The following is a 12852-nucleotide window of genomic DNA, read 5'->3' on the forward strand; positions in this document are numbered from 1 at the left end:
ATCATTATCACTATTATTAATTCTCAGTGCCTCAGATTTCCCTTCTCTTTGGATCTTAAAGTTTCTGTTGTCTCTGTCTTAAAATGCAAACATTAGCAGGGAGTGGGGAAGGGAACAAGTTTGGGGAAGGTGAGTAGGAAGGGGCCTTCTGCTTTTCTTCCATGATTTTTGCAACATGCATATACTACTTTTGTACTTAAATACAAGAAAGGAGGGGATTGGCATGGAAGGGGCATAGAAAAAAAGAATTTACAACTGAAACTGCTATCTGCTAATCTCTTAGCATTGTTTTCACAAATCCTGAAAACAGCAATGAGAAACAAATCTTATTTCCCTGTTTGCCCGGAACTTGCCAAATACTCCAAGTCTTTAGTTGAGCTCAGGAAGGAGAGGGGCTCATATTGGACTTTTGAGAAGGAAAGGGAACATTGACCAGAAGAACCTGCTCAACTTACACTGCCCAGTGGTAGGAGGAGAGCAGTGTCTAAGCCCCGGGTACCCTTCCAGAATCCCAGCTTGGCTTGGGAAGGTTCTGCCACTTAGAGGTGGAGGAACCTCCCTTCACCTCAGTTAAAATATATGGACCTTAGCAAATGAGATTCTGATTCAGTACATGAAGCCCTGGCATCTGTATTTTTCTCAAGTACCCCCAAGTAATTTGGATTTGTGATCACCCAAACTCACCGCTTTAGAAATCATCTACTTCAACCCCTGATTGAGGAAAGTGAGGCCTGGAGAGTGGAAGGGACTTGCCCAAGGTCACCTAGCAAATGAGCACCTGCCCCTGGCCAGAATGCTGATCTTCTGAAGAAAATTAAACAGGACTCCTCCTACGTCCCAGTAAGGACAGGGTGAAGAGACGGGAGGAGCGCCAGGAAGATGCCATTTCACATCTAATCGCTTCTTGTCACATTGTAACCATTTTCCTCATATGGAGCCCCACGCTGATGGATCAGAAATAACATTTTCAAAGTTATATCTGCAAGGAAATGGCTATTAATGTTCGTCTTCTCCTTTTAGAGTGCTGAAGAATACATATTAATTTTCTCTCTACTTATATTGCCTATTTGCAAATTGTATTCACTACCCAGTGCTCCAATTTGTCCTACCCCTGAAGAGATTATGATGAATAAATGTGTTCCTGGAAATAAAATAAAATAAGAAATTTGTCACTGAGATTTATTTTTATAATTATTTACAGGGATTATTTTAGAATATACGGGGGACACTAATAATGCGCACATGAGGGTTCTGGCGTGATTTACCAATATTAATTCAGAGTCTCTTCCCGCTTCTGTGAAAGGAGCCCCAGCTCTCTTTGCAGCTCTGAGCTGGGGCAAAGCAAGTGTTAGCTGCACATGGCATCGCCAGCGCCAGAAGGCTGAGGGTCAGAAGAAGAGCTGGTCAAACCTTGTAGTGGCCAGTGCCCTGGCCTATGAGCCCTGGGTTCAAGACCTAGCTTTGCTATTAACTAGCTTTGCCCATGGATGAATCCTTTCACTCCTAATGTCCTCAGTTTCCTAAAATGTAAACTAACTGATCTAAGGAGTTATTTATTACTAAAACAGAAATACAAGTATGTACATCTCCCCAAAACAAGGAGAGAGCATGCCCTCATTAGTAAATACTCACTGAGAACCTACTATGTGTCAGGCCCTGGGGAGACAATAAGGAACAAGACAGATACAGTCCTCACGCCCATGAGGCTTACATTCTGGTGGGAGGACACAGGAAACAAGTAGATATATAATATAATTTCGAGTATGTGAAATACATAATTTCAGATAGCACTGATACATGCTATGAAGACAAAAGCAGATGATGTGAGAGAGTGAGCGGTGGGGGGAGGGATGCTAATTTAGATACAATGTCCAAGGTCTCTGCTAGCCCTTCAGACCCTTTCTCCTGTGAAATCCTTGATGAAGAGAGCAGGGGCCGGACTTCAGCCCCATTTACAATCCTTTGTGATGCATAGACTACACAGCCTCAGACAGCTGTGGAGTGTTCTGAGAAGGCTTCTCTAAGGGGAGCAACATGTGAGCTGAAGTCTGAATAATAAGATGGAGCCAGCCATGAGAAGACTTGGGAGAAGGGTTTTCCAGACAGAGGGAACAGCAAATGCAAAAGCTATGAGTGTTCCCTTAGTCTCATGTTGTCGCTTTGCTTATGCTTGAGTGGTGAACTTGAACCCAAGTGCTTCCAAGGACAGACTGTCACCCTGGCCAGAAAGACGAGTATCCCAGGTACAGCGGCACCAGGCTTTGGCTTGCTCCTCAGCTCCCAAGCACATGGGGCTGAGGCCTCACGATGCCGCAGCTTGAAGCAGAGGTGTTCACGGGCACACAGAAGTTCTACAGCCCTATAAAGCATCTGTGGTTTTCCTGGAGAAGAAAACACAGAAGGATAACTAACTTTGATACATGGCCATACTGGCACAGACTCTCACAGACACACAAAAGTACACAAACATACAAGTAAGTGCACGGACACACAAGACATGTGCCAATACTGGATTCATGGGTTTCATCTCATGGCTACGATCTGAACCCTGAACCCCGAACCCCAGTCTGAGGTACACCCTGGTCTCATATCTACTGCAATAGCTACCAGAGGCTGGTAGAGAATGCAGACATTTTTAGACTGTCGGTACTTACTTAGAACCAAGAGGGTTTACAGCTTATGCTGAGGTACGGAAAATTCATTTATTCAAAGAATATTTATTGAGTGCCTGCTGTATGCTAGACACTAATATGGGGACAGAGCAGTAAAGAAATCAAAGTTTCTACTCTTGTGGAGCTTCCTTTCAGTAGGGGGATAGATAATAAACAACTAAGTACAGAGTATGTCAGGTGGTGATAAGTGCTGTGGAGAATAATATAGCAGAGAATGGGGATAAGAAGTTCCAGTGGTAGATAGGCTGATCAGTGAAGGCCCCACTAAGAAAGTGATATTTAAAGCCAAGACCTGTAGGAAGTAAGGGAGAGCCATGTGGACATCTAGGGGAAAAATGTTCCAGGCAGCCAGAACAGCAAGTGCAAAGGTCCTGATGCAGGAGGTTGCCTGGCAGGTTTGGGACACAGCAAGGATATCCGAGTGGCTGGAGTGGAGTGAGCAAGGGGGATAGTAATGGCAAATAAAATCATGGGGCAGGATGTGGGGCAGGGAGAGGGGCAGATCATCTAGGGCCTAATAGACTAAGGTTAGGACTTTGGCTTGTATTCCAAGTGAGATGGGGAGCCTTGAGCAGAGGACCCACATTTTGTAAGAATTGTTCTGGCTGCTGTGTTGAGAAGAGACCATGGACAGGGAAGGGCAGAAGCAAGGAGACCAAATAGCAGGCTATCGCAGGAATCCTGGAGACAGTGAACAGCGAACACCTGGATATATCTTGAAGATGGCATCAACAGAGTTTTCTGATGGATTTGACATGGAGAGTGTGAGAAACATAAAAGTCAAGGGCAATTCCAAGATTTGGGGCCTGAGCAACTGGAAGGATGGAGTTGTCATACTGAAATGGATGAGCAAACAGGGGATGGGGGGATCAGGGGATTACTTTTGGACCTGAGAAGTTTGAGATGGCTTTGAAACACACAAGTGAAAATGTCAAGGAGGAAGTTGGATACATGAGAGTTAAGGAAACAGATCTGGACTAGAGTTAGAAATTTGGGAGTCCTCAGCTTTTAGATGGCATTTAAAGCCATGAGACAGGATGAAAAAGATCTGAAGATTGGGCCCTAGAGCACTAACAGAGGTCAAGGAGAAGGGGAGGAACCACAGAGAGACTGAGAATGAGCAGCTGGAGAGGTAAGGAAGAATCAAAAGCAAGTCAGACCCTGGAAGCCAAGAATACAGTCATCAAAAAGATGGAGTTGCAACGTAATGACGGATTCAGCCCAGGATCATCCGGGGATGTTGAAAGCATTGGGTGAACAGGAAATTCACATGGTCTCAAAGTATCATCACACAGATTACCTATAAATTATAAAGGGGAAAACATACCTTTACCGTGGAGAGATCTGGTGGTCACAACCCTACCCAAGAGCTCAAACTTAGCGTCTCCAAGGGTGAGACAACCTGACAATATGGGCCTCTGATGGGATGCAATGGGAAGTACATACCTCCTCCTACATGGTATTCTTGCAAAAATGTTTAAGCAGAAACTACTCACGAGGAAACAGACAAATCCAGAAAATGGAACATTCATCAAGACAACTGGGCTAGACTGTTCAAAATGTCAATATCATGGAAAAAAAAAAACAGCAGGGTGGAATGTTCTAGATAAAAATGGACCAAAGAGACATGACAACCAAGTGCAATCCATGATCCTTTTTTGAACTGGAACTGGGGAAAAAACAGCTAAATAGACATTTTAGGGACAACTTGGAATGTTTAAATTTGAACCACTTGATATTACTGATGATATTAAATTAACATTACTCTTCTTAGGTGCAATAATTGTATTGTGGTTCTTTTCCTTAGGAGATGCAAGCTGAAGAAATGAGGGGTAAACATCCAGATGCCTACAGCTTTCAAATGGTTCAGAAAAATAAAATGTGTGTGTGTGTGTGAGAGAGAGAGAAATAGCGTGCTGGTGTGGTAACACGTTAACAGCTGATGAGTCTAGGTGAAGGGAATTGGGCATTCATTATCCTATTCTTTAAATTTTTTTCATAAGTTTGAAAATTTTTGTAAATGAAATGTTAAGGAATAAAAGAAAGAAGGAGTGATCAACTTGTCCAGTGCTACCTAAGGTCAAGTAAATTGAGGACAGATAATTCACCATTGGATTTAACAACATAGAGGTCATTGGTGACCTCGAAGATAGCGAGAGAGCAAAAGAGGTAGGCGGGGGCCAGATCGAAAAAAGCTAAGTAGGCCTCACTTTGAGCACAATGGAGTAAAGTGGTTACATTTGTGTTTTAGAGCAATAGGTCTGACAGCTGTGGGGAGGATGGATTAGGAGGAGAGAGCACGGTCAGGAAAATGTCCTCATAGGCTCTGAAAGTGCACTCGACCCCCCATGAAGAGTGGTGAGGCCCTGAAGGGAGAGACTACAAAGAGATTGCAGCCCAACTGCCAGGACTTGATGTCTGTTTGGGAGCTGAGGACGGAGGAGCCAAGATGGTGCCGTTCACCAAAATACCTGATTGGATGGGGAGGGACTTGATACATTGCGCCCTCCTCTGGGGGAAGCAATACATGGGACACCCTAGGACCAACAGCAGCATGTGAATGCAGCACATTTGAGGGCCTGGTGAGTCATTCTCCCACTGCTCTCTGTGCATCTGGCATCTGAACCAAGTTCAGAGTGCTGGGGACGGTGATTTAGGTGTAACTGACCTGGAGATGCCTTTGTTCATAAAGTCTCCTCGTCCTGGGAATCTCTCTCCCCATAGCCCCTTCCAAGTGCTGCTCGGCTTTGTTGACAAGCTTTCTCCAATGCTCCAGCCCTCAGTGACTGCTTCAGGGTCTGAAACATCACTGTAAAGCCTCTCCCGGGTGCCTGGCATTGATGCCTGCTGTTGGATGGTGTTATGTACATTTATATCTGTCCCTAACTTCCCAACTAGGTAGTCAGCTCCTTGAATGCAGGGAACCCAGTTTATATCTCAAAATATTCCCAGCCTTGCCCAGAACAGGTAATCTATAAACTGGGAAGGGAAGGGGGAGAGAGGGAGGAGGAGGACGAAGGCCATAGCTTAACTCTCTCCCTAAAAGCTCACCATGTTTGACTCCAGGTTGTGGAGACCACTCCTAGGGCTGCGGGGGGCAGTTACTTAGAGGCCACTGCTGCCAGCCCCTGCAATTCCTGAGTTAGAACCCCTGGTAGGAAGCCTCCCTGAAACAACCCACAGTGCTCTCTCTCTCTCTCTCTCTCTCTCTCTCTCTCAAAGCTGTTTGCAGTAAGTGACTCACCCAATTAAGAGTATCTACATAACAAAGCCTCACCGGGCTGCAGAGGTCACGGAGACTGTGAAGTGTGTCTTTAGAGTGTGCAGCAGAGAAGGTTCACTAATTACCAGTCATTTCCACCCCTCAAGAGCCTGTCAGCCTTTGAGATGCAGGGGATAAAAGAATCCCGAAATTCCCACCCCACACCAATCACTTCTCCCTCCCCAACCCTCCCCTGCATTTCAAACCTGTGACTAATAAGTGCTAGGGATGGGCCTCTGCCCACCTGGCTCAGAGCTGAGAGGAAGGAAGGGGACGAAAGAGGTTGCCTTGATTGGGAGCATTGTTTAGTAAAAGGGAACTGAGGGGCAAGGAAGCCAAGAGAGTTTCTGGAGGCATCTGGAGACTACTCCATCTTCGTCTCCATTAGACGAGCAAACAAACAAAACTTGTGTTGTTTTCTCTCCACTTATAAAGGTAATAAATGTTTGCAGTAGAAACGACAGGTGAGCAAGAATAAAGTTAAAATCGCCCACATTCTGCCCCCTGAGATGACCAGTGGTTGGGCACATCAACACCCTTGCAGCCTGCTTTCCAGGCGACATGTATTAACTGTGCGTCTCCCTCTCTGCTCTTTCATAACCAGCTTTTTTCATTTAATCATATATCTCCAACATCTCTCCCCATGGGCACATGGAAAGAATGTTAGAGCTGGCAGGGATGCTGAACTGGGCTAGCAGAGAAGGTGTGTTTGGGCATCAGAGCACAAGAGGGAGGCACTGCCAGAATTTCTGAAAGCTGAAGGAGGCCATTGTGAGGCAGGAAAGAGCCCTCACCTTTGGAACTTGGGCAAGTGACTTACTCTCTGTGAACCTCAGTTTCCTAATCTGTAAAATGGGAATGATAGTACCTGCCTTATAGGACTGTTATGGGGATTAAGGGAAATTGTGGTTGTGAAAGGACTATACAGGCATTGGATATTTTGTTACTCATTCTAATGAGTGTTCATTCATACCTATTTTTTACCTAGCCCTGTATGAGTCTGTGCTGGGAATATGAAGAAGGCATCTGATTCAGGCCTAGAGTTGCTTAACATCTAACTGGGAAGTTTCACATATACACACACACAAACACAAAGTTAAACCATGTGAATTTAAGTAGCTAATAAAATATATCATCAATTAGTAGATAATTAAATGCCAGATGAGTGGCACAAACAGTACTCCAGGGATTCAGAGGTAAGAAAGAACACAGGAGGATAATAGAATAACAACAACCACTTTGAGCACTTCTATGTGCCAGGCACATGTGTCATCTCATTTAATTTACCCACTGCCCTATGAGGGAGGTACGATTATTACATCCACTTTGCACAGGAGGAAATTGAAACCTCAGAGATGTTAAGAACCTTGCCCCAAGTCACAGATCTAGGAAATGTGGCAGTACTGTTTTTGAAACCAAGCAATTGGAGCTGGATGGAAGAAGAGGCAGCCTCAGAAGCAAAGACAGGGCTGAGGAGGGTGTGTTGGTGCAAGGGGGAAGATCCCACTCTGGCTGGATGGCTAATCTGCAGGGACAGTGGCTTTGATGCTAAGAAGATTGAAGGAGGGGAGCTAAGGCTGGTGGAAAATGGGTGGCCCATGAAGGTTTGGGCAATGCAGGGTCCAATCAAAGCATGTTTGGGAAGTGGGGCTGGGAAGACACACCTCAGGAGGCTTTTAGATGGAGGTGAGAAGGACTGAAGCTGGGGCAGAAGCACCAGTGGTAGGTGGACCACCATCCTTCCTAAAAAGCCCTTGTTCCCTGCTTTTTATCTTTGTGACATTTTGGGCTAATCTACATTTGGTTCCCATGACCCCTGGCCTCATTTTGGCATGTTTACTAACTCTTTTCACACTTGGGTTCTGCATGAAGTACCTCCTTCATCTACTCCACAAGTGCTTGTGGAGCTCCCCTGTCAAAGGGAGAGTCAGTCTACACAAGCTGGGGGCTAATTATCGTTAAAGAGGAAGGAGGCTGAAGATGCTGCTGATGCTCTGACAGAACTGATCCTCACCAGACTCCCCCCAACGTCCCCACTCCCCAAGCCTGGCACACCCACCCTGCCCACATCAGCCGGCTCCTCAGACCACGTTGCCACTTCTCACCCCCACACCCCCTCATCCCTGCTGAAGGGGCTGGTGGGTGGTGAAAAGTCTCCCTTTTCTTCTGAAGCAGGGCAGGGAGATTGAGGACACGGCAAGGCCTTTGGCTCTTCAAGTGAAACTTGGTGAATGTGAGAATGTGGCAAAAGAACCATGTGGTAGAGAGTTGCTGAGAGGTCAGAAGGTTCAGTAGCAAAGATGAGGATTGAGAAAGAAAAATCTTTGAAACTGTATTCATAAAACCAATATTTATTGAACATCATTGATGTACATGGTAGACTCTGAAGGGAATAAAAGTAGGGTGACATCATTCAGGCCCTTAATTAATGCTTTGGAAAAGGGGAAGGGGAAGGAAAAGCAGCAGAGATAGCAATAGAAAAAGAAAGAGGAAAGAATAAACACTGGGCCTAGAGACATGAAGCATCTTGGGCAAGGTCAGGAGTTGGGGAGAGTGCAGTGCAGTGTGGAAGGAAAATCTTCTACCCCTTCCTTGATTCTACCCTGCACTCGTACACAAGACCTCAAATGCTTCAGGCCACCATGTTCCCAAGGAAGCGTAGCCCAGAGGTGTTCCCATGCCATTGATTGCATTCCACGTACATTTTTTTGAGCACTCCAAAGTACCAGGCACTTAAGCTCTTAAACTTTGCTGAGAAGAATCAGAGTTGATTTTCACCTAAGGTGGTTGACCTTGACAATGTACTTTGATGCCTTAGAAACCTTAATCAGACATACTGAGTGCCATTGAGGCTTGTGGGAAGAGAAGACTTGAAGTAAAGGGTAGAAATTCTGTACTTTCTTGAACCAATGGGGATAATTCTTTTCTCAATGGGCTTTGGTAAAAGGTAAATAAGATAATGTTGTGAAGCTACCTAGAACAGTGTCCAAGACACATTAGGTGTTCAATAAAATCATCTGAACATTATGTTTTCTCACTCAATTCTGGTATGACTGATTCTCTTTATGGAATTTTTTCAGTTTTTTCTTGTTGTTGAAATCATTGCCTGGCTGGGTTGGAGGTATTCAGTCAAGTTGCTTAGTGCTGGGGTCCCCACCAGTACCCATCATAGGAGCCCAGGGGCACCACTAAGAAGTAATCACCAGAAGATCTGTTTAGAAGCCACCCAAAGAGCCAGGCTATGGTAAATCAATTGATCTTCTTCGTTGTGAGTGACAGAAACTGGCTCTGGCTAATTTAAGCAGAAAAGGAATCTGTCAGAAGGCTATCAGGCTCAGAAAATCAGTAAGAAGACCAGAGACCCAGACTTGGGGAATGGACAGGAGTTGAAAGCAGCTGGAAAATAGAAGATGTAGCTGGTCATGCTACTGCAACAGTCTGGTTAGGCCACGGCCTGAGTGGCTGCCATTATCACACTGGACATGGCAGCAACCATGGCAGCAACCTCTCCCTCTGCCTCCCTAGACAGTCAATGCCACTGCATTGGGCTAAATGCTGCTGCTGGGCTCTCAGAGTTTCTGCTGCTGCTGAGAAGGGTTTCCAACCTCCCCCAATCCTCTGCTCACCTCTTGAGAGTCAAAGATCCCATTGGTGGAGCCTCAGCTCTCAGGGGCAGGGAAAAGGAGGATGCGGCCCCTTCAGCTTCTGTAGTTGGAAGCAGGCCTTGCAATTATAACAAACAGGAAGGGGATTCAGATGCTAGGCAGACAAAGGTAAAAAACACTACATGTCCACTATATAATAGTTTATAGCAACACTGAGCGTTAAAGGTATGACCAGACTTAACTCTGAGTGACTTTGGGCTATGCTAAAATACCAAAGCCATACCTCAAGAATGTTTGAAGGCAAGTCTCTAGCAGGTTTCTAAAACTTCTTCAGACCACTGTGGTGGTATTTCAACGGTGGTAACACCAATGGGAATAAGATTTGCGAAAGGGGACAGGTAAAGGATATGTTTGACTACAAATAAAAAAATCCCTGATTTTGTTGACTTAAACAAACAGGGATTTTATTTTTCTAATATAACAAAAGTTTTGAAGGTGGGTGATTGCTGGAGATGGCTCAGTGTCCCAGTGACGTCTGGATTAAGTCTCTCTCTGCTGTTCTCTTGGACATTTCCTCATGGTCACAAGATGGCTGCTACAGCTCTAGATATTATATCCAAGGTCATGGAAGGAAGAAAGGAGAAAGGGGAAAGGGAAAGGTCAAAACATCTACATCATCTCTTTTGATCAGGAAAACAAGAGTGTTTCCCCATGACCCCCCTCCTGCTTTGCCACCCCCTTACTTCTACTTGTGCCTCATTTGCCAAAACTGGGTCACATGGCCATCCCTAGCTGCAAGGATGATTGGGAAAAACAAAAACAGGATTGTCATGACTGGCTTACACCAGTCGAGAACCACTGCCTGGGCCTGGCACATTGTTACAACGTTAAGCTGAGGAAGGAGGGAGGTAGATATTGGACAGCATATCTAAATTCTGGTATCAGATTTGGGCATTGCAGGATTGGAAGTTGGACACACAAGCATGAGGGACAAGGGCCTTCCAGGAAGAGGTGACAGAGGAGTGGAAAAACACAGGACATGTGGAAAGAACAAAGAAATTAGATTTGGCTGGGGTGTAGGCAGCTGCTCATTTGGTCATCTATCCTACAGAAATAAAATCACTGATTACAAGGATATAGACACAAGAGATTTCATTAGTGAAAAAAAAACTGATAATAACCTATACGACCATCAACAGGGGAATGGGTGAGGAAGTGAGGTATATCCATTCTATGCAGCTAAAAAAATGAATAAATTAGCTCTATATCTATAGACCCATTTGTTATCAACAAATGAGCAAGTTGCAGAGAACTCTAATATAATCATTTTTGTATAAACAAGCAATAACACAATAGCCCCTTATATATAAGTGTAGTTTATGTGAGCATGGAGAAAGGGAGAGAAGTTATTCTGCAGGCTGTTAACACTGGATATCTCAGGAGACTGGGTGAGAAAAGGAGAGGAGATGGGCGAGATCATAATGTTTTTCTTTATGTATCTTTGAGTGTCCAGCACTTTGCTGGTTGACGTGAACGTATGTTTCTTTTATAATTTTGGAATGCAACTTAATCAATGCTTTGAAAAGTAGGTTAGAACTAGATTATGAAGAGTTATGTGTTACATATGAACAATGGGGAGCCAGTGAAGTTTTTAGGCAAGGGAATGATGTGATCAAGAAAATTAACCAAACATGAATAAAAAAAGAAAAGAAAGGAAAATTAACCTGGCAAGAGTATGCATAATGGATTAGAGGCAAGAGAGGCTGAGGATGTACAAAACAATTTGAAGGTTCTTGTAGCAGCAGCTCAGTCAGAAGCTAATAAAGAACTGAACTATGATAGCAATAATACGTGAACTGAGGAAGAGGAGAGGGGGTCCAGGGTAGAGCCTTGGGACATACATGCCCGAATGGTGAGAGGAGTGGTCATGGGGGGCATGTTTTTCCATTAAACTGTGTTAACCAGAACCTTCTGCACTTTGAAAATCTGAATAAATGGCTGGAAAACCATAGCTATGTCTCTTCTCTAACCTCCTCGAGCATTCATTTATTTGATATTTAGAATATAGAGACTCAAAATAATCATTACTTGTTCATGAGATTAGTGTTATCTCCCTTACTAAATTGAAAACATCTTAGGATGTGAGACCATAGAGAATACTTACTGGTGGCCCCTCCAAAGTGCAGTGAACTGCAATGGTTATCATTCATTCATCTAGCACAGTGGATGATACATATAAACACTCTTCATTTCTTGAAGAAATAGCCCCAGTCCCTGCCTCCTGGGGAGTTACCATCCAGTGAAGGGAACAGACTCTTCAACAGGAAATCCCCAATGTGGTAAGAGAGAGGGTTACAGGAGCCCTAACCCAGTAGCCAGTGGGAGGGTGCAGGGAACTGGTGTGTAAGCTGAGACCTGAAGGAAGAGCAGCACAGAGCCAGGTGAAGAGAAGGACAGAAGGTCATTGCAGACAGAAGGAAAAGCATTAGTAAGGTCCTGAGGTGGGAAGTAGCATGGCACATTTGCATAACCCAAAGGCAGCCATGGATGGCAGGAGCCCAGGGTGAGGAGCAGGAGACAAAGGCAGAAAAAGGTGAGCTGAGGCAAATCAAGCCTCAGAGACCTGCCAGCCATGGGCTCAGCTTGATCCTAAGAACAATAAGAACCCAGAAGCTTTTAAGCAGAAGAGAAACATACACTGATTTGCTTTTTTAAAAAGCTCACTCTGGCTTTGGCAGGGACTACAGGGAAACAATGGGGGATGCTCACTGGTCCAGGTTCCCCATCAGGGTGGGGGCTGCCCAGAGGCTGAGTTGAGCCCACCCCACTTATACCTTTTTCCTCCTCTGTGCGGGTCCCCTTCCCGCTCTGCTCAGCGAGGCCTCAGCTGCAGGTGGATGTGGTTAAGAGGCCAGTGGACACTCTCCGTAAGGTAAGTAAAAGCCCCACAAGATTCTCCCAGAGGGATGGGTTGGGATGCTGAGGATCTGAAGAAAAGAAGGGATACGGATATGGATGGGACGGGTGTGAGGCAAAGCCGATTTCTTCTCTCCTGCCTCAATTTCTTCATCTATATAACAGGGCACTCATGGTACTTACTTCAGAGAGTTGCTGTGAGGACATCATTCGTACACAGTTCTCAGTATCTGGCACAAAGCGAAGGCTCAAAAAGTGTTAGCTTTTGTTTTTGTTCTTCCTGAGAGACAGGTGGGACCCTGTGGCCACGGATATGTATTCCCGACTGTCTGAGCGGACGACTGGTCGGATCCCAGAGAGTGTTTGAGATCCACTGGGCCAGAAAGGCCTCAGGACT

Source organism: Ceratotherium simum, chromosome 6 (assembly GCF_057802395.1).
Source record: "Ceratotherium simum simum isolate JZ-2026a chromosome 6, ASM5780239v1, whole genome shotgun sequence".
NCBI lineage: Eukaryota > Metazoa > Chordata > Mammalia > Perissodactyla > Rhinocerotidae > Ceratotherium > Ceratotherium simum.